At 41.3% G+C, this 19,017-nt stretch overlaps 1 long non-coding RNA gene and 1 other non-coding gene across 3 annotated transcripts; both read left to right on the forward strand.

Annotated features, from left to right (window-relative positions):
• The first annotated feature begins 1,832 nt into the window (after positions 1 to 1,832).
• On the forward strand, positions 1,833 to 18,433 carry LOC115068435. Of its 2 annotated transcripts, XR_003847784.1 has the most exons (5): positions 1,833 to 1,979; positions 7,053 to 7,159; positions 7,560 to 7,896; positions 17,491 to 17,554; positions 18,261 to 18,433. It is a non-coding gene; the product is annotated as an uncharacterized LOC115068435 (long non-coding RNA). The 2 variants fall into 2 exon arrangements; XR_003847783.1 differs by lacking the exon at positions 17,491 to 17,554.
• Positions 18,434 to 18,508: 75 nt separating this feature from the next.
• Positions 18,509 to 18,615, forward strand: LOC115068451. Its single transcript, XR_003847797.1, has one exon. It is a non-coding gene; the product is annotated as a U6 spliceosomal RNA (small nuclear RNA).
• The last annotated feature ends 402 nt before the right edge of the window (positions 18,616 to 19,017 follow it).

The following is a 19,017-nucleotide window of genomic DNA, read 5'->3' on the forward strand; positions in this document are numbered from 1 at the left end:
TTGCTCCTATGTAAGTCTATAACTCAATCACCAGGTGTGAGTCATGTTATGTCATAGGGCCAAAATCGTCTAGGACAGCCTTGCTAAGAGCTCTAAGAACTCCAGGACCAGGCAAGGCAAAGTTTGGAGTAAGGCAAAATGATTGCAAATAATAATAATAATAATAATAATAATAATAATAATAATAATAAAGACCTTGGAATGGGAAAGATTATCAGGGAGAATAGTCCTAGCACACCAGTAGTCTTTCAACACAATGTTTTTTAAGACCTCCCTACATATTATATTGTCTCATCAAAACATCTCTGTAAATTAGGCTTAGCAGGGGCCAATCATCTTCAATTGATCAATAAGGCAGATGAGAGCCGAGAAATAAGGGCCTTACCCAGCTTCAAAGAGTGAGTCATGCTGAAGTTGAGACTAGAATGGGGGTTTTCTCTCCACCAGTGACAAAGACATCATCTATTTATAATGCTATCATATGAGACATGTATGTGTCTCTCCTAATTAGACTCATTTTGGCCAATTAAACATCACACCTTTCTGCAAGGATGTGAAGTGTTGGTCTTGCTCTAGTCTGCAGTGATGTGTGATTGGTTGGCCAAGATGATGGATTCCATAACGATGGGTTGGTCACCAGCATCTCATAGGCTTCTGAGCCAAATATTTTCTAAGGAATATAGTTGGTCGCATGTTGATGTGGTCAAGATTCCTAAAATATTGGGGCTGGAGAGATGGCTCAGCAGTTAAGAGCACTGACCACTCTTGCAGAGGATCTGGGTTTGATTCCCAGCACCCACATGGTGGCTAACAACTGTTTGTGACTGGATTTCTCCATTGTCAAGTGATATCTTTCCCTTTTTAACCAATAAGTAATCTATGGAGCAATGTTTTGAGATTGTCACCTCTGGTATACCTGGCATTTTTTGCAGAGGTTTTGACAACACAAAAAGTGACAATGGTACAAGAATTAGCAGTTGCTCAAGTTCCCAAACACTTATCTGAGGTCAAGTACACTGGACTTGATGGTGCCTATCCCACTACTGGTTTCTGCATGTGGAGGCTGTCATGACCATTGGAAACAAGGACTCTGTTTACCACAAAAAGCAGAATATTGTTGATTCAAAACAACAATACCTTATACACATTAATTTAACCTTAAACTCTTGTACAGCAACATTGGGTTGCAGCTATGTAAATTGGACACCTTGGATTATAATAGTATACCACACATGCAAAGTAGCTCAGCCACAGGCTCAGCTATAGCCACACTGGGAGGACCCTACTCTCTCACTCTGGATCTGTTTTCTCATAGGTATACTGAACTAACCTGTGCTATTCCCTGGAGTCCATTTCAGCTGCAATATTTTAAATTATTGGATATCTTCTATTTGTTCTGCATTTGCTCACACTGTATCGCATTTAAATTGTCAAGAGCTCAGTTTTTTTTTTTTTCAAGTGAAGAATCTTTTTCTGAAGAGGCTTACTAACCAACCTTCCCACAGCCACAGGCTGAGTCAACAGTTGAATCAGGATTTGAATCTTGGTATTTCTGAGCACAAAAGCAGTATCCTTCAGAACACAGCACGAGAAAGCAGATGAGTGAGCAGGGCTGGTACTGTCACTTCTAACTTATCTGTCCGATATATGCACATATTTTGGGAACATAAAAATAGACAAGGGTTGGGAGAAGGTGGCGTGCTTTGCTTTGGTATGTAGTGTCTCTCCAAAAGGCTCTTGTGTCAAAGGCCTGGTTGCCAATTGGCAGGCTTCTGGGAAGTGATAAGATTCTGAGGGCTCTGACCGAATCAATGGAGTAACCGCTTGACAGAGTCATAATTTGGCATTATTAGGAAGCAATGGAGATTTTCAGAAGTGGTACCTACTTGGAGGAAGCAGTTCACTGGGGGCATGTCCTTGGTGGCTGTACCTTGTCCTGAGCCCTCCTCTGTCTCTGCTTTCTAGCTGCCTACTATGAGGTAAGCACTGTGCAACCACGCACTTTCTGCCATGAAGTTCTGTCCCACCTCAGGCCCAGAGCAATGGGGCCAGCTGACTGTGGACTGAAACCATGAGTCGGAATAAATCTTTCCTTCTTTCAATTGTTTCTCTCAGGCAATTATTACAGCAAGGAAAAGTCAGACTGATGCAGTGGGGGATAGGGACTGTCTGCTTAATGAGTGTAGAGTTTCTTTGGAGATAATGAAAATGTCCAGAATCACATGGTAGTGATAGTTGTAGAACATTGTGATTGTACTAAAAGCTACAATGAGTATGTTTTTAAATGGTGATTTTTACATTATATGACTTTTGCCTCAATTGGAAAAAAAAAGTCCCAAAGCAAGCAAGCACACAAACAAAACCAAGTATGCCTTTTAAAATTGAATCACAATTATGAGATTGTGGACAAATGCTAACCTTACTCTTCTTCATAAAAATGGAAGATTGGAAATAACCTAACTATCCACTAATAGGAAATGAGTTAAATAAATTCCGAGATAACAAATGAGGGACTGTTGCAGAGTCATTCCAAATCATGTTTTAAAACTTTGAGTGACATAGAAGCGCTCATGATAAACTGTTCATGGAAAAGGCAGATGATATAACACGTTATGTAGTTACATATGTGGATGTATATATACCTAAGAGGTCAAGGCAGAAACATACCAAGTTGTAAACACTGGACATCCCTCTCTGGTGGGACTGCAGATAATTTTTTTTTCTTCTCCACACTTTTCTGTATAGTTCAAGTTTTCACTAGCAAACATTTGTTACTTTTATAATTAAAAAACGTACAGTAAAAATTATTCAAACAAATTTAGCAATGTTTTCTCTGTACTCTCTCTGGCTCTGGGCATAGTTCCCAGGACCTCTTCTCTCCTCTGGATCCTCCTCCCCTTCCTACCCTGCCCAGATAAATAACAGGCAGATAAATATTTCAAAGGTCCTGCTCTCAGATGCTGCCCAACCCCAGTAGCAAATTAAAGGGACATTGCCCTGCTCACAGCCCAGAGCTGGTTGTGGCCCTGGATTGATATCTCTCTCTCCTCTCTTCTCTCTCTTCTCTCTCCCCTCTCCCCTCTCTCCCCTCTCTCCCCCTCTTCCTCTCTCTCTCTCTCTCTCTCTCTCCCCCCCCCATCTCTCTCTGTCTGGAAGTACAAGAGCTCCTTGTAGGAACCTGACAGGCCTAAAAGGAAACAGCTGGTCACCATGGGCTGTGGAATGAGGGAGAAGGGGATGTGGATCCAGAAAGCCCCATGGCTCCTCCTGCTCAGGACTAGGGCAGCTTGTTAAGAAGCTAAGCAGCACAGTGAGGTCTCATCAGTCATTTAAGACCTCAGTGTGGATGAGCTTGCCACTTTGCAGAGAATAAACCAATAAGAAGTGAAGGAAGTCATGACTCCTGAGAATAATGACAAAATCAAAGCTGTTTATTTAGATCCTTTGACAATGACTCTGAGTAAAAGTATATAACATTAGAAGGATCATTTCAGGGATTTTTAAGGACAGGGGCTCTCCACCCTAGATGAAACAGCTGAGAAAGGTTTTTTGTTGTTGTTTGTTTTTTGTTTGTTTTTTTAGACAGGGTCTCCTTGTAGCCCCAGGTGCCCTGGGACGCACTATGTAGACCAGGCTGGCTTTGATCTCACAGAGATTCACTTGCCTCTGCCTCCCAAGTGCTGGAACCAAACCTGGCTGACCTGGGATGCTTTAACAGATTATACTGATGCCTGGCACCACCCACAGAGATTTGGATACCATTGTCCTCTACTGGGACTAGATAAAATGTTTTTCAGAGTCTTTTGTATTCCAGACTGACCTCAAATTTCTATGTAGTGGAGGATGATCTTGAACTTCTAATCCTCTTGCCTCTACCTCCTGAGTGCTGGGATTATGGGTGTGTACCACTATGCCCAGTTTATGAGATGTTGGGGATCCAACCCAGGGCTTCATGCTTGCTAGGAAAACACTCCACCAAATGAGCTACATCCCCAACGCCCAACCTGATATTTTCTTAACACCTCACTCCCAAAATTCTAGTCAGGATTAAGAGAGACACTGTATTTATGCCTTTCCATTGCCTCTTTGCTGTTAAGAGTATCTTATTACATTTTTACTTATTTATTTACTCTGGTGGGGTTGGGGTTTGTGTATCTCAGTACTTGTGTGGAGCTCAGGGGATACGTTGAAGGAGTTGGTTCTCTCCTTCCACCATGTGGGTCCCAGGGACTGAACCCAAGTTATCAGGCTTGGCTGCAGGGGCCTTAACCCACTGAGCCATCTCACTTACCCTGGGTAAGAGTAATTTAAAGAGTGCTGCTACAGAAAGCCTACAGAAGGAATTATCAATAAGTTATTCCTTTTATTCAGAGGACTAATTTAGGGTTTAAAAGATATACTTTACTCTAGGGCATAATCAGGATTCATAGCTTTAGGCCCTGTGCTTCTGCTGTTAGGAATCGAGCTGAAGGAAGTAATCAGAAATGCAAAGAAAGATTTATTTGGAAAGATGATATTTATAACATCAAAGGTTTTCAGACAACACTATCCTCTGTTGCTTTTGAGTCCATGAAACCCAAACAAGTTGAAATTGGTCAAAAAAACATAGGAAAACAAGTAGGGGAAGAAAAAGGCATAATGGTAAGTTTTTAGACTCGGGATGAGGATAGAATTTTCTATATGAGTTTAGCTCCTTCTGTTCGCAAACCAAAGGGGAGGTATTTGGGTTAACTCCGGAATGAGTTTTTTTTGAGAAGGGTACATACAGAGAAGAACAGGAAACAACCTCAAATGCACTGAAGAGCAGATTTCAGGGAGGCTGAACCACCAGTTGGAAAATATCTTATTGTTTAGAAACACCACAGCTGTAGTGACACAGTTGTTTTTGAATCCCCCTAGCAACAGACACCGAGCTTCGTCGGTCACACTAGGCCATTAGGATGCCTGGGTCATTCCCCTCCTGCCATGTTACTTCTACTGCTATGGTTTTCTGAGTCTTCACTCATTTGTTCTAAGACTTTAAAAAAAATTCATTAAACTGCCAAATATTAAACCAGGTACTGTTTAGGCAGCAAAGATGATGTACTAGGCAAAGGGCACAAAATTCCTGTGGTCAATATGTATCCATTCTGGTGGAGAAAGATAAAAGTCACACAGAACAGATGAGAGGTTTGAATGGAGAGGCAGGAGGGTAGATGCCAAGTTTTACTGTGTAGACATTTCTATTGCAAAGTTGGTCAATGTATCTAAGACTGGAACTTCCTGTGGAAAGTCAGGCAAGCAGGTGACCCAGTACAAGAAAGGCAGGGATTCCATACTGCCCAGGTTTCGATTTCACTTTCTGTTGCTGTGATAAACTTTGTGACTAAATGCTTGTAGGTTACAGTCTGTCATCTGAGGGAAGCCAGGGCAGGAGCTCAAGCAGGAACCTGGAAGCCAGAACTGAAGCATAGACCATAGAGGAAGGCTGCTTACTGACTCATTCCCAGACTCATATTTACTTACTTTTCCTACATAGTTCAGGTCCACCTGCCTAGGGATGGTACCACCCAGAGTGGGCTGGGCAATTAGCAATCATGAAAATGCCCCAAAGACATGCCCACAGGCCAGTCTGATGAGAGATTCTTCAACTGAGGTTCTCTAGAAAATGCTGAAAGACCCAAGACTGCTGAATTATACATGTACTAAGTCTGTTGATGGAAAGGAAGCCAGCTGTGAGAGATGTAGGCACTCTGAACTATAATTAGCTAGGAAGAGAAAGGCCAAGTGGTCCAGTTCCATGTCTCAGAATTATATTATTATTGTTATTCTTCTAAGACTGAGGGAGAAATATTATAACTATAGAAAAAATAACTTGTAGGAAAATAAATACAGTGCTATTCTAACTTCCTGGAGAGAAGAATAAAAGATCAGAGAGGGCGTGAGAGAAGGTGTCATGTTTCATGATGCAAATAGACAAACTGCCTTCAGGTGAGATCTGAAACAGCAAGGGAGCATTGGGAAGGAGTTTTCCATGCTTGATTTTAGCCAAAAGCCAAGAAGTGATGGGAGGAGCTTTCTAAGCAACTGAAAGAGGAAGTACCAAGTCCTGGACTTGGGAAGGTGGGACTTTTGCTTGCTGTACTTGAGGAAGAGCAAAGATATGAAGGAGCATAGAGAGGGGGTGAGGGAGAGGATGGAAAATGAGGTTCCTCCAGGTGAGACGGGAGTCTCCAGAGAGTGTAGAGCAAAGGAGTGATGTGAACCACCTTTGCTGTTGTTTCATGGCAATTAAAAATACTATTTTGAAAATTTCATATAATGTATTTTGATCATATTCACCCCCAACTCTTCCCCTGAATTCTTCCTAGACCGTAGTCAATTTTTATTGGCATATGTTGATTGTACCTAGGGATAGGTTTGGTAAAGACAGCTTCTTTCATGTATCATATACCTTGACCATATTCACCCAGACAATTTTTTGTTGAATAGTTTTAGATTTGCAGAAAAGATGATGGGTAAGTCAGTTCCTACATATGCCCTCCCTTTAGCCTCCTGCTGTTATACCTTATATTTGTGTGTTTGATGATTTGAATGAGAAGTGTCTCCTGCAGGCTCATGGATTTGAACACTTGACCTCAGTTGGTGGTGCTGTTTGTGGAGGTTAAAGAGGTGTGGCCTTGCTCAAGGGAGCATGTCACTAGGGGCAGGCTTTGAGAGTTCATAGCCTTGCCCCACTTCTGGCTTGCTTCCTTTGCTTCCGGATTGTGACTGAAGATATGAGCTCTTGGCTTTAGGCTTCTGCTGTCATGCTACCACTTGCTGCCAGACCTACCTGCCATGATGAACTCTTATTAAATAAACTCTTTCTTTCATAAATTGCCTTGGTCATGGTGTTTTATCACAGCAACAGGAAAGCAACTAATACAGTATGATACATTTGTTGCCACTGCTGAACAAATACTAAAACATCATTGCCGACTAAAGTCCATAGTTCATGGTAGGGATTCCTCTTTGAACTGTTTATTTTATGGGTTTTGACCAATGAACAGCATAATCTAATTTTGTTTTAGGAAGGCCCAGTTGCTTCAGTGATGGGGGACAAGGATCAGGATGGAGGAAAAGGCAGAGTGGCTGTTGTTCACCTCACCTCTGGGTACAACCACTGATTTGGGAGTAGGTAGGGAGACTTGACAAGAATTGCTGATGGACTGGTGGGGGTGGGGGGGATGGGAAGAGGGTAAGGGAAAAAAGAATTACGGGGATTAAGGATGACTAAAAAAGAGGGAAGAGGTAAAGATGACTGTAATAACTACAGAGATTTAGCTTGAGTTGCTAAAATAGGGAAACATAAGGATGGGTATGGTGTCTCATGCCTTTAGTCCCAGCACTCAGGAGGTAGATGCAGGCAGATCTCTGTGAGATTGAGGCCAGCTTGGTCTACATAGCGAGTTCCAGAGCAGCTTGGAGTAACAGGGAGTCCTTGTCTCAAAAACATAAAAAAAATAGAGAAATATTATAGAGGAAGGTGCAAGAACATATAGAGATAGTTCATTGTTTTCTTTTTTGGACAAATTTAGCTTGGAATGCTACAGGAACATTTCAAGCAAGAATTGAATTACAAGTGAAATTTGGGAGAAAAGCCTGCACTGAGGTGTACATTTGGGATCATCAGCATATATGTGGCTGATCCTGGGACTGGTTGAGGTCAACCAGAAAGAGTGTGGATGGAGAAAAGAAGAGCTGAAGATTGGACCCTGGCACCTTCCAGCATTCAAAGATCCAGAGCATGAAGTAGAAGCTACAAAGCAGGCTGAGAGAGAAGCCAGTGAAGTGACCCAATGAGTGAGCCCCAGGATGTCCAGAGAACTTTCTCCAGTGGAGAGCTGATCCAGTGGAGCCCTATACTGCTGGAAGGTAAAGCAGTGGACCTAGAACTGACCACACGCACTATTGATGGCTCTGCCAAGAAGGGAAATCTAAGGGCACAGGCTGAGTGGGGGCAGTTTGAGAAACAGAGAGGGGCTGTTTCCTGCATGAGTCAGAATAGAGACAATGATCTCAAGGAGTTTTGAAATAAAGTAGAAAAATGAAGCCATAGCTGCACAGGGCCTGGGGCTCTGTATCACCCAGTTAGTATCCTAGGTGACCGATCTCAGACTGGCTCTCTAGCCAGCCTGGAATTGCCCATTCCAATCCCTTGTCCTTTTGTCTGTTGCCAGACTGGAGTGTCATATGGCACCAGGCTTGATGACACTCAAGATGGGAATTTCCCAGAGTATGAGCATAGCATCCACCCAGGATTCCCTATCAGAGGCAGTTTATCTGACCCACACTAGGATAATCTTTTTTTAACTAAGCAAATGACTTTTTTTTTTTTTTTTTTTTTTTGCATTGTCACTGTCACTGTATAGCCCAATCTAATCTTTAAATTGTGATCCTCTTGTGTCAGCCTCCCAAGTGCTGGGATTACAAGTATAAACCACCACATTGAGCTAGCAAATGACATATTTTAAAACACCTCTATTCACAAAACGTGTGTGCTCTGCAGTCTTGCAGTCTCTTCTATCAGGCCTCAAATCTCCCGAGGGAACCTTTCTCTTTCTCAGGGGCCCAGTCCCTCAATGCTACCCTGAATGAAGTCTGGCCTCCAGTATTACCTGCAGCCTCCTTCTCTCTTCTAAATCTTTCTACCTTGCTACTCAGGCCTCTGAGGATTCTGACACAGCAAGAAGCAGTTGAGAGAAGTTAACATTTCCAAGGGAGTAACTCAGAATGGCATCATATCTAATGAGGGCACTGGTGGTGGCTCCCCAGGGCTCTTTGGGGAAGAGAGCCTTCACACTCAACTCCGAAGACTCTATCCCCTGGTACTATATATTGAGGTCTCCCTCCCAGTGACCAAGTCAGCCTTCATTAGCTTTCTCTATCTTCTCTCTCTCTCTTCCTTGGCACAGCACCCATCACTCTGACTGACTCACTTGGAAAATGTGAGAAATTACTTAATAAAAAACTGCCCTGGGGAAATGGCCAGGTAACAGGCTTTAAAGAAAGGATTTCATCTCATGCTTCATTTAATAAAAACTATGCTCACAGCACTGCCACTGGTAAGAAAGATAGCAGATAAGTGGAGAGGTGAGCAAGTTGTCAGTGTTGGAGTGTGTAATCTCTGAGAGTGAAGTTTCCCTTTCTGGATACAAGGGGAGCCATGCCAAAGAAAGTAGCTCTACCTTGTCCTGCATTGAAGCAGAGCCCAGGACTCGAGCCAGCCTGATGGCAATCCCAGCTGTGTGACTTTGGGTAATCGATGTAGCCTCTCAAGAATTTCATGCAGGAAAACGGCATGGATACACTCATACCTATTTAACTTGAACTTCTTTCACTGTATCAGACACAATGCTAAATTATGTAGACAGACAAGACTGAGCATTGCATTAGCAACACCACAGGCTGAAATGTCAGGCCAAGAAAAAAGGGATGACAGGGATGGAGCCAGTTAAAACGGGGATGGAAAACTTCTATTGTCATGTAAGAAGGAGTGCCACTGGCAATTGGTGTGTGCTCAGAAATCCTGGCAAGATGGATTCCTGTCCTGCAGATGACTTCTGTCTTCGTTTCATATCCATAAAGTTCCCATTCAAAGGAACCAGAGTCAAACAGGAATCAAAATTGCACTGACAAGCAAGTGCAGAACTTGGGCAAAAGTGGGCTGAAGAATGAGGTAGGTTCTGAGTGGAATAAGGTTCCCTCCCTCCCTGTAGGTCCAAATCCAAAGTTGATGAGCTCATCAACTTCCAGCAGGAGTTGTTTAAAAGAAAGGGTAGCAATATAGCCAAATTTTAGAGCAAACACTGCTTAACTTGCCCATCCAGCTAGCTGTTGAAAGATGCATCACAACACTCCTGCCTACTTCCCTATAGGAGCAAATCAATAATTGCCATCATCCAACATTTAGACTGCTACTTCTCTTTAGGTGACTATGGGGAAGAAGTAGCAGGGATAAACTTTAATAGGATAGGGGCAGACTCCTTTCTCCTAAGTGAGCCAGGTGAAGAATCTAGAAGCCCAGGGGAAAGCTCCAAAGGCCGTTGAGCCAGGGGGAGGACAAGGTACAATCTGTATCTTACTGGCTTTCTTCTGCCAAGATTGACTCAGGAGGAATGGTGAGGTAGACCACTGTGAGGAGGTCAGAAGCTAATAGGAGTGACTTTGACTCGTGTGGGAAGTAGTGAGGTGTCATGGTCTGGTGCTGGAAGCACTTGCTTCCAGCCCCCAAGTGGTTGCCTTCCATCACCTTTTCCTTAGGTCAAATGGGACCTGGCCTCAGACTTATGATGTGGGTAAGGTCAGGCCAGTGCAGGTCAAAATGCGTGGGGACCAACCAGCCTCCACTCCTGTCTCATCTTCCAACTTTGAATGCTGGGAGATTTCATTCTTCGGTGAGTCTCCTAATAACGTGCCTCTCTTAGGGTACTGAGGGAGAATGAAGACTAGACCCAAGGTGATGATTATTTCATAGAGTAAGCAGTGAGTGATTGCATTTTATGAGGCAGAGCTGCAGTATTTTACTGGTTCTGGGCACAAAATATGTTAAAATTATTTTATGGCTGTGTTGATATAAAGACCATCATCCAGGCTAAATTCATTATTATATAGTCATTACTATTATGTTAACTTCCTCCCTCTGATAGCAAAATAAATTAGAAATGAAACATTTTTGTGAGCACTTAAAAATGTATCATGATATGGGGGTTGGGGTTCTGGAGAGATGGCTCAGTGGTTAAGAGCACTGGCTGCTCTTGTAGAGGACGCACTTTCGGTTCCCAGCACCCACATGGCCACTAGCAACTATCCATAACTCCAGTTCTAGGGGATCTCATGCCCTCTTCTGGCCTCCATGGGCATTGTAACACACTGATGCACTTATATGCAGGCTAAACACTCATGCACATAAAATTAAAATAAATACATTTTTTAAATTTAAAAAAAGTCATGATGAGGGGTTGGAGAAATGGCTTACTCCAGAGTACTTGCTGCTCTTGTAGAGGACCCAGATTTGGTTCCCAGCATTGCAACTAGTGCCTCACAATCACCTATAACTCCAGTTCCAGGGGAATCCAATTCCTTCTTCTGGCCACTGCAGGCACCTGCATATGTGTGGTACACAAACACACTTAGGCACACACATATGCATATGAGATAAATAAATCTTTAAAAACCATTAAGATGAGCTAAACCTGGTGGCATGTGACTCCAGCTACTCTGGAAGCCAAGGCAAGAGAATGGTAATTTCAAAGCCCACCTGGGCTATCCTACAGAACAAGTTCAAGGCCAACCTGGGCAATTCAGCAAGATCCTGCCTCAGAATAAAGAAGTGAAAAGATGGCTGGGGCTATAGCTTAGTGGTAGATCACTTGCCTACCATACTAGAGGCCCAAGCCCCTAGGTTCTTTTTCCATTACTGAAAAACAATTTATTATGAGGGTGCTGAAATATAGCTCAGTGGTAGAGAACTTGTCTGCCATGCCCAAACTTTGAGTTTTATTACTAGCACCAAATAAATAAATAAATAAATAAACAAACAAAGAAACAAGTAAATAAATAAGTATTGCATATTCTAGGTATTGCTGTGACTAATAGCTAAGTTGTCCTTGGTGGAAACTGTGATTTTCAGGTGCCCCAGGCTTGCCCCACCCACCCTAAGGTTTAGACACTCCCATCCCTTGAGTATTTTGGAAACTTCAAAGACTAGGGTCTTTCCCTCCTTGCTCTATTGTTTCTACCTAACACAGTGACTAACATCCCAAGAAAAAATGAGTTCTAGTTCAAATGGGTAGGTATTCAAAAAGCTCATAAAAAGGAACCAAGAAAAAATATTAGTTATGTACACATTCTATTGAATTAAAGAACACAGGGCTGGAGAGATGACTAACAGTTAAGAGGACTGGCTGCTCTTGCAGAGGACCTGAGTTTGATTCTCAGCACACACATGGTGATAACCATCTGTAACTCCAGTTCCAGCAGATCCAACACCCCCTTCTGGCCTGTATGAGCACCTGCATACATGTGACATACACTCACAGAGACACACACATATACAAAAGTAAAAATGAAATTTTTATAGTAGTTGGACAAATAGCAGGATGGTTATACTGAGAAATGAATTAATAAACCAGAAGATGGAATTTTCAAGCAGAAAAGAAAGGAAACTTAGGGGAGAGGGGTTTAGATGGGAAATGTGTTGTTCTTGTTGATAATGTTTGTTTTGAGAAAGGGTCTCCCTGTGGTCCCAGCTGGCCTGGAACTCACTATGTAAACCAGGCTGGCCTCAATCTTACAGAGATTTGCCTGTGTCTGCTTCGCTACTGCTGGAATTAAAAGCTTGTGCTGCTGTGGCCTGGTTAGAATTAGAAATGTTAATATCTGGATAACTAGTGTTATCAGAAGAGAAATTGATCAGAAAGTGGCAAAGAGACAAAAATATGAAATAAGACAGATGCAGTTCCCGAAATATAAAAAGAGCAAGCTCAAACTGAAGATTTACAGAGGGGAGAGGGAGAGGGAGAGGAGGGAGGGAGGGAGGGAGAGAAGGAGAGGGAGAGGGAGAGGAGGGAGGGAGAGGAGAGGGAGAGGAAGAATGGAGGGGAAGAGAGAGAGACAAAGAGGGAGAGGGGGAGGGGGAGGGAGAGGGAGAGGGAGGATTCAGAACCATCTGTAGTTCAATGAAATTTAAAATTATCCAAGACAAATATTCTAAAAGCCTAGCAAGTTCATCAAGTTGCCTGGATAAAAAAATTAATGAGTAAACGTCACTGGTGCTTCTTATACCAATAGTAAATAACTGGAAGATGCAGTTGAAGAGAAGATACAGCATCAATGAATACACGTCTGCAGGAATAAATCCAAAATACACTAAAGAATAAGAATGGAGAATGTCACTACAAGATATTTTTAAAGCATAAGTAGGAAAAGACTGTATTTATGGACAGGGAAGCTGATTATCCTGAAGATGTCAATTCTTCCCTGTCTGACCTTTAAAGTAAAACAATTTCAGGTCGGCAAGATAGCTCAACAGGTAAGGGTGCTTGCCGCACAAGCCTGGAAAGCTGGGTTCCATTTCTGGAACTCTTGTAAAGATGGAAAGAAGAAACTGACTCCACAAACTTTTCCTCTGATTTACACACACACACACACACACACACACACACACACACCATACATACAATAAATAGATAAATAAATAAATGTTTAAAAAACAAAAGCAATTCCATGTAGAATCTATTAGGATTTTTTAAAAATGAAATTTGAAAAAATATTTCTCAGGTTTATTTGAGAAACTATAGGATGAAGACTAACAAGGGCATTTGGTGTCTAAGTTTGAGGCTTATTGTGGTTAAGCAGGTTGGTGCCCTGCTCTTTGATAGACTGATCAGCATAATTAGTACCTAGTTCAGATGCAGATCCATCAACATGGGCTCTAGCTCATATATTCACTCAATGGGGAAAGAGGGGTTAGTCAACTTACAAAACAGGAGATTGATGGATTCCCAACTTGAAATAAGTTAAAAACAGATCCCTTCTTTATAGTTACATATAGATTGAGGCTTTGATGTAATAAACAAAATTTCAGTATTCTTAGCAGAAAATATTTGTAAATACCTTTTATGCTTGGGGATAAAAAGAGTTCCTTAAAATACAAAAGCACTGACTAAAATATAAAAGCTGAATTAGTTTGATTGCATTAAAATTAAGAATTTTAGACTGGACATAATGGTGCATGCCTGTAATTCTATCACTTGGAAGGCTGAGGCAGGAGGATTACAAGTTTAAAGTCAGTCAACTTAGGCTACATGGTGAGACCCTGAAACGAAAAAAAAAAAAAATTGTGAAGTTTTGTTTTTTCAGAGATAATTTAAAGAATTAAAAAGACAAGTTATATATTGGAAGAACAGATATATATGGATATATATATATATATGTACTTAAAATTAGAAAAATGATGCTGTTAACCCAACAGAAATATGGGCAAGAGATGTGGACAGAGATTTATTACATAGAAGGACAACACTATGGCACATAAACATTGAAGAGACACTTATCCTTGGTAGTCAGGAAAATACAAGTCAAAGTCATATCAAAACACTATTTTATACCCATTTAGTTGGTAAGATTTTTAGAGCCTGGAAACACTGGGTTTTGAGACTACAGGGATTCACATCCACAGGGTTTCTTGTACATGGCTGATAGTAGACATCAGTGGAAACCTTTCTAAAACAGTTTTGACTTATTCTCCAAGGTTAAAAATTAACAAACCCAGGAAACATGTGAAAGAGTTCTCTGAGCAGTACTTTTCATACTCTGAAAAATCTAGAAACAACCCAAAGGACCACCTACAGAGAGTAGAGGACTGTGCTGTGGTATATTCTCACCTCACTGCTAAATAAATAAACTAGTGATAGACAGCAATATGTCCAAACTTCAGCAAAGTATTTTCAAATAAAAAGTCAACTCCCTCTACATTATATGAATCATGACTTCATTTTTACCAAGGTACAAATGGGTAAAAGGGCTAGAAAGATAGCTCAGTGGTTAAGAGCACTGGCTGCTCTTGCAGAGGACCCAGGTTCAATTCCCAGCACCCACAGAGTGGCCAACAACCGCCTGTAACTCCAGTTCCAGGGGAATCCAACACCCTCTCTGACTGCTCAGGCATTGCACGACATGGGTGCACTTATACACATGCAGGTAATACACTCATATATACAAAATAAAAATAATAAATAAAAAATTTGAAAACAAATGGGTAAAATTTTAGAAATGACATGTTAGGAATTATAAATCTAATGAGACTCTGAAAAAGGAGGCTAAAGAATGAAGAATACAAAATTAAGATTATGACTACTTAATGTGAGGGGAAGTAGGAGAAAACTAGTTGTGAGGAGTCACTGAGGTGTGGGATGTAAATTCACAGAGATAGAGCAAGTAGAACAGACTGGCGGTTACTAAGGGCTGAAGGGAAGAGGAATACAGAGTGACTTTAAGGTGACAAAAATGCTCTGGAATCAGACAGGGGTGCTCATGATAGAACACTATCGATGTATAAAACCCACTGAGTAGCATTCTTTAATAGATGAATATTATTATATGATAACCATACATCAAGTTTTTGAAAAACAAGAAATAATCTTACAGAACTAAAGTAGTATAGTGTTTGTGTTTAAAGATATACTAATAATTAGTGGAAAATTTAGAGTAGAGCTACAGACATATGACCAACTGATTTTCAGCAAAAGTAGTAAAAGAGTAGTCTCCTTAACAAATGGTGCTAGGAAAGTGTATGTGTGTATTTTAAAAAGCTTAAATACATAAATAAAAGGACTTTGACCTATGCCTTAAACCATATATATGCCTTAAACCAAGTAAAATGTGAAAGTATAAAAATTAACAGGAAAAATCTTTTTGACCTAGAGTTTGGCAAAGAATTCTTAGATACAGCATCAAAATATGTTCCCTTTAAAAGTGCAAAGATTAAGATTAATCTTATTAAAATTAATTTTTCTTTAAAGGATATGTCAGCTGGGGATATAGCTAATACCTGTAGTCCCATCACTTGGGCTGCCTGAGGCAGGAGGAAGATTCCCCAAGATCTGGGCTACATAGGGAGACTCTGTTAAAAAAAAAAAAGCCAGGTGTGGTGGTTCACTGGGAGGTAGAAGCAAAAGGATCCACACAAGTCTGAGGATAACCAGATCCACACAGTGAGTTCCAGACCATTGAGGGTTACAGTAGGAGACCCTCAAGACAAAAAAATAAAACAAACAAAAGACATGTTCCCAAGTCCGAGGCTAACCAGATCTACACAGTGAGTTCCAGATCATTGAGGGTTACATTGGGAGACCCTCAAGATAAAAAAAAATATGATAAACAAAAGACACTAAAGTAGGGTGTAGCACAAATGAGGCCCTGAGTTCTATTCCATGGAAAAACAAAACATAAACAGAAAACAGTAGAAAAAAGCATTTCAAAGTATGTAAAGACAAGTTCCATGTAGGAGGACTTTTCAAATGACATTTTGAGATACTTTCATCCAGAATCTATGAACAATTCTCCAAACTCTCTAAGAATTATAATTAAGTATTAATAAGTGGTGAGCTGGATAGCTTCAGCTGTCAACTCGACACACCTAGGAAGAGGGAACCTCAGTTGGGGAGTTTCCTCTATCAGACTGGCCTGTGGACATGTCAGTGAGGCATTTTCATGATTATTGAGTGATATAGGAAGGCCCAGGCCACTGTGGGTGTGCCACCCCTGGGCAGGTAGTCCTGAGCACAGACAGGCTAGGTACATGCCAATAAACAGCATTTCTCTGTGGTCTGTACTTCAGTTCCTGCCTCTGGGCTCCTTCCTTGAGTTTTTGCCCTGGCTTCCCTTAGTGATGAATTATGATTAGAACACTTAAAATGAAACAAACCCTTTCCACCCCAAGTTGCTTTTGGTCAGTGTTTTATCACAGCAATAGAAAGCAGACTAAGACAAGTGGTGAGACGGAAGGCGTTCTGGAGCTGATGGATGTGTTTATGTCATAGAGTATGGAGGCAGCTTCATGAGAAGAGCCATGTTGCCAAACTTACCAAGTTGTGCACATTAAATAGCACAACTTTTAATATGGCAATCACATTTCAATAAAATGTTTTAAATATAATTCTGGGTACCATTTAAAAAACAACTCTTGGGCTGGTGAGATAGCTCAGTGGGTGGAAGTGCTTGATGCCAAGCCTGTCAACCCAAGCTTCATCCCCAGGGCATGGAAGGAGAGAACTGACTCGAGTCGTCCTCTGACCTCCATATACCTCACACGTACACACACACACACACACACAGAGAGAGAGAGAGAGAGAGAGAGAGAGAGAGAAAATGAAATATAACAATAAAAAAACTCTGTAAGAAGGAAATGTACCACCCAATTAAAACTGGGCAAAAATGTCAACTGACACTACCAAAGCTAACATGAGAATGCCCAATACGCACATGAAAAGGAGTTAAGGTCATTATTCATTAGTGAAAAGTGAATTAAAGCCATGATGAAAACCCATATTAATTTAGTATGTCTCAAATTAAAGACTGATTGTATCAAATGTTGGTGAGGGGGAGAGACAACTAACTTTTACTTGTTCCAGGTCGGGATGTAAAACAGCACAATTACGTGGCAAAACAGTCTGGCATTATCCCAAAAGGTTGACCATACCTTACCATATAAACCACTCATTCCACTGCTAGGCTTTTGCCCAAGAGAAATGAACTCATATGTGTGCACAAAGACTTGCACACAGATGTTCATATCAGCTGTATTTGTAACAGCCCCAAACTACAGTCTGTCCGTAGAATGAATAAACAAACAGCACACATCTACAGCAGAATAAAAGTGAACACAGCACAGTCGACTCTCAAGATAGTTAAGCTAAGTGAGCCAATCCAACAGAAATTCATCAGACTCTGCACTCTCATTTGCAGAAAGCAGACCAGCTGTGGCAACTGTAGAATGGGTGCGGAGGGAAGTGAAGACTAGATTTTAAAGGTAATTAGGACAATCTGGGTGGCGCTCATTATCTGGGTCATGTTGACAGTTCTGTGGGTGTTAACATATGTCAAAGTGTATTGAATTGCACAGTTGATTATCTATGTCAGTCATACCTCTGTAAAGCTGATATTAGTTTGTGTTCATAACTGGAAGTCAGATGATGGGTATTTGGGGGCTGACCACGCTATTTTCTACACTTCCGTGTTTGAAACTTTCCTGGTAAAGAAAAATGTATCCATGCTGTGACTGCTTTAAAGTATGTTCACAAATTATTTGACATGCTTATCTTCCTTGAGGGGGAGTTGTGCCCAGCTCTTCAGGGTAGCTTGTACTTAGAGACAGCATTCAATGCTTAGGAGAGAGTGGCGGTGATGATGTGTGACTTCAGAGACAGGTCATATTGTGGCAGAGGAGTCATTGTCTTCTCTCCTTGATGCTCTCCCTCTGGGGGAAACTATATGTTGTGAGAACACTCAGGCAGCCCAGAGGTGAGGAAGTGCAGCCCAGGGCTCACAGCCAACGCAGAACTGTATTCTCCTGGCATCAGACACGATAGGCACTCCAGAGAGTGTTCCCCAATGCAGTTAAGCCTTCAGATTTATTAGACTGTAGACTAATCTATTCCAAAATACCCCAACCTCAAGATCTACAAAATAATCATGTCTATTGTTTTAAGCCTTTATTTTTTCACATCATTTTCTAGGTGGCAACAGATTGGTAATATACGAGCATTAAAAAAATTCAAAAGATAAGCAGAAAATTCATCTATAGGAAACATGATGCTCTACCTCACCACAGGCCAGAAAACAGTGGAGTGGAATAAGAGTGGACTGACAACCTGGGAGCTGCAAACCGAATAAATCTTTGCCAAATTAAGTTGATCTCCTCAGATATTATTTTGTCACTGCAAAAGAAATCTGACTAACACATTATGGTAAAATATACCTAACAGTGCTCCCGTCGGCAGCACATACAATAAAATAGGAACCATACAGAGAAAGTGAACTTGGCTCCTGGGCAAGGATGACACCCAGATTTGTGAAGCATTCCATATTGTTACAAAGAAGATTGTGCTGAGGGTTGAATGAGTCCAGCTGCCGATCTAAAAGATATGGGCATTTTTGAACTGAGAAAAGACAAGAAGAGAAAGGGCCAAGTGAGCCAGTTTTAAGATGATTTTGTTATGAAGACAATAAAATCATGAGGTTACATTGACTTCAAAAATACATAACATAGAATTTGCCATCTTAACCGTTTGAAATGTACCATTCAGTGGAACATATTTATATTGTTGCACAACCATCACGAGCATCCACCTCCACAGCCTTTCATCTTGTAAAATGGAAACTCTGTACCCTTACTGGTACTTTGCAATCTTCCCGCTCCCCCATCAGCCACCACTCTGTTTCTGTCTCTGATTTTGACTAATCTTAGTCTTCATGTTAGTGGAGTCATATAGT

The sequence above is a fragment of the Nannospalax galili genome, unplaced genomic scaffold (assembly GCF_000622305.1).
Source record: "Nannospalax galili isolate Female #2095 unplaced genomic scaffold, S.galili_v1.0 scaffold286, whole genome shotgun sequence".
Lineage (NCBI taxonomy): Eukaryota > Metazoa > Chordata > Mammalia > Rodentia > Spalacidae > Nannospalax > Nannospalax galili.